This window comes from Lissotriton vulgaris, chromosome 9 (genome assembly GCF_964263255.1).
Source record: "Lissotriton vulgaris chromosome 9, aLisVul1.2, whole genome shotgun sequence".
NCBI lineage: Eukaryota > Metazoa > Chordata > Amphibia > Caudata > Salamandridae > Lissotriton > Lissotriton vulgaris.
In genome coordinates, this window is record NC_141697.1 from 236,113,063 (window position 1) to 236,125,920 (window position 12,858).

At 46.9% G+C, this 12,858-nt stretch overlaps 1 pseudogene; it reads left to right on the forward strand.

The window, feature by feature from the left end:
* Positions 1–7,648: 7,648 nt before the first annotated feature.
* On the forward strand, positions 7,649–8,251 carry LOC147689882 (lecithin retinol acyltransferase pseudogene; annotated as a pseudogene).
* The last annotated feature ends 4,607 nt before the right edge of the window (positions 8,252–12,858 follow it).

The window sequence follows — 12,858 nt, forward strand, 5'->3', positions numbered from 1 at the left end:
TTTAAAAAGAATGGCTATTCCACCTCCTCTACAACGTTCTCTATCTAACCTTAGGAAGGTGTATCCTTCAGGTATGGCCAAGAGCAAATCATGGCCAGCGGACTCAGAAGCCCAAGTTTCTGTAACAAAGACCCAGTCAGGATTCCTCAAACTGACAAAGTCATGAAATTCGATCCCGTGTTTAATCAGAGAACGAGCATTGACCAAAAAACCCTGTTTGGGTTGAGAGATATGGCTGGTGGACTGAAGAGGGATAGCATGGATACAGGATTGAATAGGACGAGTAAAAGAACTGTTGCAAGAGGGACATAAACGTTCTTGTGTGGCACGTTACAGTCAGGGATTCGTGGTCCAGGTTAGATGTACATGGGCGTCGACATTTCGACCCGTCTTGGGGCTCAAGGGGTAATTTGGGGCCTCGGCTTGCCGGTCTTCCTCAGGACGTTGTGGGGCAACCTGAGTGTAGATGTGGTGTCTGTATCACATACCCGCTAATCCTCGCTGGGTTTAGGGAATACTCCTGTTTAGTTGGTGCAATAAGCATTCTCATGCATAGGCGGACCGCGGTCGCCAGATAATTGTTTCTACAGCTCCAGCATTAATTGCCCTGGAGCCAAAAGCCAGTACTTTAACAGTAATTCCAGGTGCAGAGTTACCGCCTCACAATTACTGTACTACCTGTGATCGGTGCTATGGAGGCAAAAAATGTAACCTGCATCTCTGTGATCAAATGGGGCCTACCCAGGGGCTGTTATAAACAGGAGCAGATAGTGTGACAATTCTTTGTAAAGAAGTGCATTCTCCTGTCCTTCTTGACTCTAGTAACCAGTATTCCAGCGAATCGCACATCACAAGAGGATTGACAGTGCTCCAGAGTTTGTACTGCATCTGTGACTGTCGTTTGAGCCAAATGGCGACCATTTTAACCTACATTTCTGCAGTCACCCCTCCGTATTGCACAGATGCTTCATGCCTGAGGCACGAAAACAGTGAAGCTAAAATATATTTTAAATAACTTGGGAATTTCTGTGTTTTTTAGTTCAAATAAAACATTTTATGTGATAATTTTTCACTTATTCCTCCCTTTACAAAACAGTTGAGGAGTTGGGCCACTGTCCCGTACTTTCTGTACCACTTACTCCAACTCCTTGTTCATTCAGTTATATATTTAAAATGATGTGGGGAATGTGTTGTGCATTTTATGTAAAATTATTAAAGTTATAAAACTGTAAGGCTTCACTTAAATTACATTTGCATGATTCTAATGGTCTCCCTGTTATTCCTGTGGGAACTTCAGCTTCTTAACATTGAGCTGGCCCTTAGAACAAGCATTTACAATGCAATGGTTTTGCCTTTGTTAAAGTTAGAGCTATTGGCATTGCTCTTGACATTATTTTTATTTATGTTTTTTTTAACATAAATAAATGGCATTGTCATTTACAATGCCACTAGCTTTATCTCTCGCAAATGACACACACAAACACACACAGAGCCCCCCATACACACACCCACACACAGCCCCCCACACATACAGCCACAAAGAGCCCCCCACACACACAGCCACACAAAGCCCCCCACACACACAGCCACACAAAGCTCCCCACACACACACCCACACAGAGCCTTCCACAGACACCCACACAGCACAAGCAGGCAACAGGGGCACACAGAGGCACAAGCAGGCAACAGGGGCACACGGAGGCACAAGCAGGCAACAGGGGCACACGGAAGCACAAGCAGGCAACAGGGGCACACGGAAGCACAAGCAGGCAACAGGGGCACGAAAACGGAGGCACAAGCAGGCAACAGGGGCACACGGAGGCACAAGCAGGCAACAGGGGCACACGGAGGCACAAGCAGGCAACAGGGGCACACGGAGGCACAAGCAGGCAACAGGGGCACACAGAGGCACAAGCAGGCAACAGGGGCACACGGAGGCATAAGCAGGCAACAGGGGCACACGGAGGCATAAGCAGGCAACAGGGGCAAACGGAGGCACAAGCAGGCAACAGGGTCACGAAAACAAGCACAAGCAGGCAAAAGGGTCACAAGCAGGAATTGTAATTTAGACGGGGCTGAAGTGGAGAACGGTCCGTAGGGAAGTAGTGCGGCTGGTGCAGTTGTACCAGGCCGAAAGGTGAGAGGGGCTGTCTGCACCCCAGTTTGGACGCGCGTACGGAGCTCCGTGAACTATTGTTACCGACTCGACTGTGGATTAATCTCCCCGCGAAATTTGCTTTACTGAATAATGATTACCGGCACAATGCCGTGTTTCAATGCGGACTAAGACTTTCCCATGTTCCAAGTACCTACAAGGCCACATTGCAAACTACGGACCATGTGGTCCCCTGCCCCTTCCTTGGTCCTGATGAAGACCCCGCAGCAAGGTTAAATCTTCCTGCAATCTCAGAGGGTCGAAACGTCGACGGATTTTTCAATTACGGCAACCACACATGCGAAAAATTGCATTTATATTGTATTATGTGTCGTATGCCTGTTTATACATAATGTTGCCATAAGCCTGTGGCACCTACTGCTATGTGATTCATAGCATAATAATATTTTGAACTGTTGATTTTACTGTCACGCCATCCCACCACTCCCCTACCTTCTCACGATCACTTCCCTCTCCTTCCTGGGGCACTGTATGACCATGAATACAGTTGACTGTTTGCTTTGCTACGTGTAGTTATGACACTGGATCCCATTTTGAATAAAACTCTGTGGATCAAAATAATTGCTTTAGATTAATTCTTGTGAAGTGTATTATATGTCTCCCACTTTCACTGGGACCCCTTCCTCCTAATACGTATTGAACCCAGGTCCCTGTGATTCCATTGGGTAACCCCCTTGTATACTAAACACTCTAAATGTGAGCATTAACTGAACGGGTTTCTCTTATTCAATTTTAACTGTGAACAGAGTTACAGAATACGTGCCCATTTCTATACACACAATAAATGCTGCTTCTTAATACATGCATAAATTGAAAAGAATTACAAAGTTGTCATTCTAAATGCACCTTCATGACATTAATTCTTGTTACGCATATAAATGTTTAACCATTAATTTACACAGACATTATAATTTATTAACCCCACAATGGGACCATTTATATTAATACCACACATCATATTGATATATATAAATGTTACATAGACCTTAGTAATCAAGTTCTATACAAGAGTACTTCATGTGAAATACTTTAACCCGTTGGCTGCTGCCCGCGGCCATTGGCCGATGGCAGCACTACCTCGCTGGTGCTGCCATCGGCCAATGGCCGACGCGACCGCGCCCGTTTATTTAAACGGCCGCTCTGCCGCAAAAAAGTGGAAGCAGCCAACGGGTTAAATAAGCAATACTCCACTCTCCTTATCAACGTTAATTACGCAGAATATTTTCCAGTGCTGACTACTCATGATTATTATGCACTCCCAAGATATCTCAGATGGGATCAAGATTCCACTTCTCGAACCCCTTGTGAAAGATTTGCATTGTGACGATAGTGCACATTGCTTGATCTTGCAACACCATCAATGGCAGTCATCTAGCAGCTTGCAGAGTAGAAACACTCCTCTTTGTAGACGTATCAGTTTTTAGTTATTTTTAAATGATTGTAGTTCTGAGTGGGTTGATTCGTTAAACATCTCACTTTAAGTCCGGTCTCTAAGTTTAAGATACACTGTTGAGGCAGCCTTGATGTAGGAATAAAGTCTGGTATTATTGCAGTATGTGTGATTTTAAGGTTGAACCTACCAGGCAACTGTCTGTTGCGAAAGACACCGCCTGTGTGCTTCTCCTCGCCCCCTCCATGTTGTGCTTACTTTTGTGTCCTTCCCCCATTGCTTTCTCACCCATGTGCTTCTCCCCGGCACGCTCCATGTTGCTCTCTCACCTGTTGCTTCTGCTTCCCAACCCTGCACTATGTGTTGCTTCTGCCCTCCCCGCCCTCCAGGTTGCTTTCCCCCTCATGCCCACCATCTTTCTCCAACTCGAATCTGCAAATAAAAATAAAAAAACACAGCTGAGTAATAGGTTATTTTGTTCTTATTTAGACATGATGCTCAGCACTGGGGATGCTTTTTCACATAAGCAACAACCATTGACTAAGCCATCAGGTCTGAAAGGCGAGATATATTGGCTTTCACAATGCTTGAAATGCTGAGCTTTGCAGCAGTGATCCCCAGGATGAGTGGGTGTGGTCTTAGTCATGTCAACACCGAGCCTGCAGTTTTGATTCCCACTCTACCTTTGCCACTTTAAGCCATCTTAGCTCTATATGATCTGTGCTTTCCTTACGTGATTTAATATATTTTCTGTGCTATGTACTGTTCAGTGATTCTTTAATCATATTTTAAAATAATTATGTCTTTGTTCAAAGGTTACTCGATAGACTTGTCAAGAAAAAAATGTAGGTCCATTAAGCTTAACAAACAGGACCGGACATACCTTTTTTATTCCACCAGGCAGTTTCACTGGAGTCACTGGAGGCTGGATTTTAAAGCCCAGGGAATCTCCTGGTGCCTTTGTCACTTTCCCCAGCTCGCTGTGGTTAATTGCACCAGGCACAGGGAGCCTTTAAGAGAGAGAGAAAGGGAGGGTGGAGTGTCGAGAGAAGGCGATCAGAGAGAGAGAGAGAGACAAGAGAGAGGCGAGGAGGAGAAAAGGGGGAAGACTCGATGAAATTGAAAGAGAGAGAGCGAGAGGAGACTAAGGCAGGGAGGCTGTTTTGAGCATTTTTACAAGGGCTTTTTTTGATTCCCCACTCTGGTCCTGAACAGCGAATTTTATTGTGTAACAAACCTCAAAATTAACTACATTCACAAAAAGTATCAAACACATTTTTTCTGATAAATCTATGGTGTTGTTTTGAATACTAAAAGAAATTACAGGGGTGACTGCTTCTCAGCAGTAATTCCAAGTGTAAGCATATACATACATATTACTAAATGTAGTGCAATAATAATTTGAAAAAGAGCATTTGCACTGTAGAAAGTTTTTTTTTAAATGGGAAGTATGTATTTCTTGCTGTATGGGAGCAGTCCCAGTTTTAGTGCTGGTGGCGCCCAGTGCAACAATCTTTTTTGATGCCCCATGACCTCCTTCCAGGGCTTTCAGTGGGCCAGGTCACACAGAATCTGAGCACCAGCAGTTTTTAGGTTTTGCCTGGGGCACGGAGCGTTTTCAGTAAGGGACACTTGAATACGCCCCTATGTTCCATTGGCTAGCACCATAAATGGAGGCTAGCCATTGGAACAGAGATCTGTCCGTCAAGGCCGGACCAGATTCGGGGTCGTTCCCGAGATTTTTTCCATGGGCGTGGTTTCACTCTCCGTTGAGCGCTTGACCGAGCGGCGCGGGTGCCACTCATTTGCCGCCTTTATTTGCCCGTGGTTGCGTGTGCCGACTCCGTTTGGATATTTTATTTAATTTAATCGAGGGAGCCCACCCCTCTTCAGTCCCGCATCACCGCCTCAGCCCCAGGTCAGAGGAGACGCCGAAGGAGCAACCGCTGACGTCACCCGGGAGCCGCGCTGCCATTGGTTTAGGCAGCGGGAGGCTCGCCGGGCGACCTGCGCGGTGATTGGCTGCTGGGTGACACTGGAGTGACCCGGTCGCAGGCTTCTTGCTCGCATCCCTTGAGCTCACTTTAAGCAGTTTATTTAAGGAGAATTTGCAAGGAACTGGAACACTGACCTTGATTTTTCTGGCAGAAAAGTGTTGTAATATCACTTTGGGGTTGGGCTCTAAGTGCACTCCGTCCCCTGAACCCCGTACTTTAAAGCACTGGAGGAGCATGCAGTGTTCCCCCTCGCCATGCCACGCCCACTCCTTCTCCGGCCTGGCGCCACCCTCTGCGCTCATCGCTCCCACAGCACCTGCCTCCCTCTCACCTTTACCACCCGCTGAGAGCCGGGGTAAATGTGAGTGTCATTCCGTATGGAAATCTAAATTATTCAGTATTTGTGACCTGGGATTGAATCGTGAGATGTCACCACAGGAGATCTTTTGGGGATATCTGCCTATGAGATCTTAAAAGCGAAACAGGAAAAGATAATGTTTTTAAGATTCATCACTTGTGATGAATCTTCACACACAATTGAATTAAATGCCTAGCTGTCAAGCATGAAAATGTAAAGCCAAGCACAGGCGAAATCTGGGGATCAGCGACATGGGCTGTCGGGTTTGATGGTGTCACGCAAGGGGCGGGAACATAAAAGTACCCCAGTCGCGTGCGAATATTCACGTTTCACAGTACCGGTACGTAGGTCCTTCCCGACGAGTGCGTAGCACGGTTGGTTGCTTGTACTTTTTTTAAAGTTTGATGCCCGTCCCTGCTGGCTGGCTGGCTGTGGATAGGGGTGCCACTGCGCCAGGGCTTTAAGTGGTCCGGGTCCTGAGACGGGTCCCTATCGGGCTTTCTATTTTTGCCCTCACTCTCAAAGTTCTTAATATAAAAGGCTGACCGTGTCCGCCTGAAGGTCTCCTCGCTGCCTCCCCGATTTAACATGAAAATAGAGAACAGGCAGCACTTCAAAATAAACGATGATATAGTGAGAAGGGGTTTATTTCAGTTGCTACAACCGGGAATTCGTTTGTGTAAATAGTGAAATGTCTGTGGAATAAATATAACCGTAGAGCGCGTTTGCATAATTATACACATTTCAATGATTTAAAAAAATGACGTTTTTACAGAGACGCAACATGAAAGAAAATGCCTTACGAAATCGTTTTTGCTCGTAGAAATCTTGAAATTCCAGATTATGGTAGGTGGTTAGAGAAGGGAAGGGAGCAAGACCCCCTTCGCGTGTGAGGTACTATTTAATAAAATATGACTAATATTTGTGACTATCAATACTGAAGAATAGGATTGACACAAAAGAAAATGTATGATAACGATAATGTCCATTTTACATCGTGTTCATAATGATTTAAAAAAGCAGCATACTGGTATGACATTACATCACAAGACAACTTTTCATTGCTCATCTCCAAGCTGCATTCGGGTACCGTCTCCTGATGCACTATGGCATGGGATTCATTTATTTTGGACATATAAAAGACGATGAGCTTTTGGGGGGGAGGGTGCATTTAAAAGTCGCAGAGCTTGCTGACAGGTTGTTGACTTTAGAGAGTGATCATTTGGATGTTTCATGTTGTGATTATGTATCTGGATGCAATTTCAGATGCAGAAAAAATAGCAGTGAAGCCACAGAAGCACAGATTTTTTGCTAACATTGTTTTTAAGCCACGCCCTTAATTGCATCGGCCACACCCCTTTTGAGAGACACTCCCCCAGTTTTTTCATCATCGCACTTAAAGCTCAGGATAACGCTGTCCTGTACCGCTGCAGGCACCCAGGGGTGGGCGAATCGCAGAAAGCACAGCACTGCTGTCACCGGCGGGGGGAGCCGGGGAGGTCCTTCTGAAAAATGTCTCTGAGGAAGCTAAAAAAAGTTTAATTTACCATACTGCCAAAATGCCTTCGGCCAATCATAAGCCACTTTTGTTTAACTGTGGAAGCCCCCTCCACTCAACCAGCCCCGCCTTCCCGTCAAAGAGCCTTTATAGAGGAAAGCTGTATTTCAAATTAGCAGAAAGAACAGGGACGGCAGCAGCAGCAGCAGCAAAGTGCAGCCTGCAGCGAGGGAAAGATGAAATCCCCAGTGCTGGAAGCGCTGTATTTTCTCATCGAGAAAGTGCTGCTGATTTCCAACTTCAAACTCTTCAGTGTGTCCGAAGTTGAAGTGACCCCTGAATGGCACTATGACATTTCTCTATACAAAAGGGGGGACCTGCTGGAGGTGCCGCGCACCCTCTTTGTCCACTTTGGCATCTACCTGGGGGAGGACCGGGTGGCCCACCTGATGCCGGATATCTTGCCCCTGCTGTCCGAAGACCCGTCCCTGCTGCAGAAGGTGGTGACCAACAAGCGGCTGGTGCTGGGGTCCTGGCCAAGGCGGCCAGCGTGCGGGTGGACTCGGTGCACGACTTCGCCTACGGGAGCCGCATCCTGGTCAACCACCTGGAACGGAGCTTCCCACAGGGGGCGCTGCCCGCGGGGGAGGTGGCGCGGCGAGCCGAGCAGCTGGTGGGGGCCGTGGAGTACAGCCTGCTGTGGAACAACTGCGAGCACTTTGTGACCCGCTGCAGGTACGGCAGCCCGGCCAGCCTCCAGACTGACAAGGTAACGTTTACTTGGATTACTAGTGCTACTAATACCTACAGCGAGTGTGGCGGGGCGCAGTGAAAAACCGCCCCCGCTGTGGTTACTTGTAAAACTTACATACCTCGGTGCAAAATCAGGGAGCAGTCAGATCGCTGAATGTAAGAGAGACATACCTGCCAACTCCCACAGTGTGACACACGATATCGGCTCCCAACACACTGGTGAAGAGCCAAAATCACACGGTGGCAAGGGAAACGCGCTGAGAGCCACTGTAAATATTGGTTTTCGAAGTTCGTTTCCAGAGGCTTTGAACAGCCGATATCCATTGAGGGGTGCAAAAACACCCCAAAACATCGGCACCAATCTCACTCAACAACCATTTTTTTAGAGTGGGGCTTAGGGGCAGGGTGGGGTTCAAAAGTGCCTTTAGGTTCTTTTCGACCCAATAACACCCCCTCTCTCACGGTGAGTGTAGTTTGGGGTGGCAGGTATGTGCTTCAAGACATACATTATGTGAAAAGGCTGGGATAGAATATATCTGAAAAAAAATAGGATACATGCAGATCATGATTTTCTTTACCAAATAATATGTGAACGAGACACCCATTTAGTCTCAACATCATCGTTAGAGGGGTCTATAAGAGAAATAAATGTCTGTCGCTCAGAATGAAGAATGCTTCTTCCTAGATGCACTTTTTATCCACATGTTCATCTAACCCAATTATTGCATGGTCAATGAACAGTGTTTGTTTTTAAAGGAGTGACAAGGAGTGTAGCCATGAAATCTCTCTCAAGACAAGCGCTCTCTCACTTTCTGACACAAGCATACATACCTGCCAACTGGAAGAACAACCTCGCCATGTGAGGGGGGGTGGGAGGGGAGGGGGTGCCTTGTGCCGAGAAGTTCTTAGGCGGCACTTTTGAACACCCCCCCCCAAATAAAAGTTCGCTGAGTCCATGTCCTGGGGTGTTTTCACACCCCTAATGAACGTTAAGGACGTCGGCAGTTTCTAAACCTTGGAAAATGAGTTGAAAAACACTACTTACTGTGGTTTTCAGCTCGTCTTCCCTGCCACATCGGCTCCTCACTGGGTGACCGTGTGATGTGATCCAATATCGCGTCACACGGTGGCACTGAGAGTTGGCAGGTATGCGCATGCATGCGCGCACTCGCAGCTTGACATGGGATGGTAATACACGTGTTTCTTTGTGCTGCCCGATAAACATGTATGTAACATTCCAGAAAATGACAACACTATCTTTTTTTAGGTTTTGCCTGGGGCACGGGGCTTTAGCTCCGCCCCCAGGAGAAATCTGTAGTTTTCAGTAAGGGACACTTAAATACGCCATCTGTTCCATTGGCTAGCTCCATAAATGGAGGCTAGCCTGTCCCCTCCCTGCCCTCTCCCAGCCTGTCCTCTCCCTGCCTGTTGTCGTGTCCCGGCGGCAGCAGGCAGCAGGCAGGAGCGTGCACTGCGTCCCCGAAGTAACAGCCCTAAAGCAAGCAAGAAGTACGCCCCCCTCCCACCAATCCCTGTTAGGTAGTGGAAACTGTCCAAACTGGGGTGCAGACAGCCCCTCTCACCTTTTGGCCTGGTACCACTGCACCAGCCGCACTACTTCCCTACTGACCGTTCTCCACTTCAGCCCCGTCTAAATTACAATTCCTGCTTGTGACCCTTTTGCCTACATGTGCTTGTTTTCATGACCCTGTTGCCTGCTTGTGCCTCTGTGTGCCCCTGTTGCCTGCTTGTGCCTCCATGTGTCCCTGTTGCCTGCTTGTGCCTCCGTGTGCCTCTGTCGCCTGCTTGTGCCTCCGTTTTCGTGCCCCTGTCGCCTGCTTGTGCCTCAGTTTTCGTGCCCCTGTTGCCTGCTTGTGCCTTAGTTTTCGTGACCCTGTTGCCTGCTTGTGCCTCCGTAAGTGCCCCCGTTGCCTGCTTGTGCCTCTGTGTGCCCCTGTTGCCTGCTTGTGCCTCCGTGTGTCCCTGTTGCCTGCTTGTGCCCCTGTTACCTGCTTGTGCCTCCGTGTGCCCCTGATGCCTGCTTGTGCCTCCGTGTGCCCCTGTTGCCTGCTTGTGCCTCCGTGTGCCCCTGTTGCCTGCTTGTGCCTCCGTGTGCCCCTGTTGCCTGCTTGTGCCTCCGTGTGCCCCTGTTGCCTGCTTGTGCTGTGTGGGTGTGTGTGGAAGGCTCTGTGTGGGTGTGTGTGGAGGGCTCTGTGTGGCTGTGTGTTTGGGAAGCTTTGTGTGGCTGTGTGTGTGGGAAGCTTTGTGTGGCTGTGTGTGTGGGGGGCTTTGTGTGGCTGTGTGTGTGTGGGGCTCTGTGTGGCTGTGTGTGTGTGGGGCTCTGTGTGGCTGTGTGTGTGGGGGGCTCTGTGTGGGTGTGTGTGGGGGGGCTCTGTGTGTGTTTGTGTGTGTCATTTGCGAGACATAAAGCTAGTGGCATTGTAAATGACAATGCCATTTATTTATGTTAAAAAAAACATAAATAAAAATAATGTCAAGAGCAATGCCAATAGCTCTAACTTTAACAAAGGCAAAACCATTGCATTGTAAATGCTTGTTTAAAGGGGGCCTCGAAACGGGTCTCTGTCGGGCTCTGTTTAGTGCCCTGGCAACGTCAGTCCGTTTTTGTCCGGACTGCAATGACAGCAGGCACATCAAAGTCTGCATGCCCACATTGCTCACTTTTCACCTCGCGTCATGCCAGGTGAGCCTTGTAGGGGAAGGGAAATCCTTTAAAATAGAGTCATTTTCTCTCTAGATTTCCCATCTCTTTTTGAAACTCAGGAGCAGCAACCTTGTCATAGTGTCACCAGGGCTTTAAGTGGAAGCTTTATCAATATTATATACAAGCCATAGTTGCTGCTTATTTGTCTTAAGCAACTAGCAGCCATTTACAAAGCCAATAGTTTTGACTTGTTGTAGGCGTAATGTTACTTGTATCAGATCTGAATGCAATGACAGAAACAGCAAAATACAAGCCGGGCGGCACACTATGCCAAACACAGATTTTTCACTGACGTAGTTTTAAGCCACGCCCTTAATTACATTGGCCACGCTCCTTCCACACTATTTCACTCACTACCACTCTCCAGTAGTGCCCCTCATTTGCCATTGCCCCAGCCTGACATACATTATTTTTTTTTACAGCGCTACCTACTCAGTTCTGTGCATTCTTTGCACCAAGCACATTAACTCTCTGAGCTCATCTATGATGAGTTAAAGCTGCTCCTAGACAGAATTCCGATCTCTCATCGGCAGGAACATTAATCCCCGGAGTTATCTTGACATTTTAATTGCTGCTTGAATGCTGCGGGACATACAAGGAAGTTCACCTAATTTTAAACCCATAAGTTTATTTTTAAACACAGCGCCCCTACCAAAGTCAGCGCCAGGTGCGGCTGCACCAGTCGCACCACGCTGAAGCTGGCCCTGTAGGGGAGCCTCTTCCTTATCCCCCGCTTTTGAAAATGTTTCATCCCTGTTGACTCACCGAAGAAGGACCTACTCATGCCGTTGATTAAATCTCTGGTCATATTTAGTCTGAGAATATACTTTAAAAGATCTTCTGAACTGGAAGCCCACAGGCTCACAAGACTTTTTAAGTCCTCTTTGCCCTGGAAATCCCACTTCAGTTCTCCTTAGTAGTTTAAATGGTCTCTGAATCGATGTTCGGATGGAAAGTGAGAAACGTTTGAAGATACCACCAGAAGAAATCTGCAAAGAACACATTTCGTTCTCTGGGCATCTTTTAGGTTCTTATTGCTTCCACAAGCATGGTTTCAAGGCAGATAAATAATGAATCTGCATCAACATCTTTCAACGTGCATTAGGCAAAAGTATTTCTTAAAATGTTCAATTAACGGGCTGCGGGGGCCTGTGTTATGCCCCTGCCTTGGGGCTCTTTGAAATAAATCTCTGCACATCCACCTCTTCAGCTAGCTTTTTCCTGCATTATGTGAACGACTTTTTCATTTTTCCTGGTCCATTAGGAGCTGAGCGAAAGTACTAAAACAGGTGCAAATGCACTCCTAGTTCGTTTTGGCATGGCCACCAATTAAGAGTTAATGATAATTTGCAGTAATTTCTTTGCCTGAACGGACACAAACCACCATGTCCTATATGCGGGGGTTATAAAACAGGCAAAGCACACACAAATACAAGTTACGTATGTTATTCCCTATTTTGTGTGCAGAGAATCCGCCTTTAAATCAGACTGTAAATCTTCAATTAAACAGAAGTTTTCTTAGGGCAGCATCTTTTCGAGAATTCCCAAAGAAACATTCTCAGGTCCATAGTTGCAAAGTGGTGAAGTGAAAGTGCAAATTACTTATTGGAGTGCTCACCACATTTCTGGGGACAAATATCACTGACTTATCTTGAATGAGTCAGTTAGGTCATCTTATTACACTCTTGTCACCAAGTATAATTAGTGGCCTCGTCTTGCTGATTCCAGTATGTGTTCAATGTTTTCTTTTGAAAGCTTTTATGAGTTTCCCATTATTATTAATTGGAGATACATATTGACCCCTGTTCTATGCTCCCATAACCTGAAGAGGGAGTTCTCCTGTTGGTTTGAGTATTAGCTGACTAAGGACTTGATGTATTAAAATGTTTTATGGCTGCAAAACCTGCGGTTCACAAATTCACCAACTTTGTGACTGCAAAAATGAACACCCTGGCAGACCG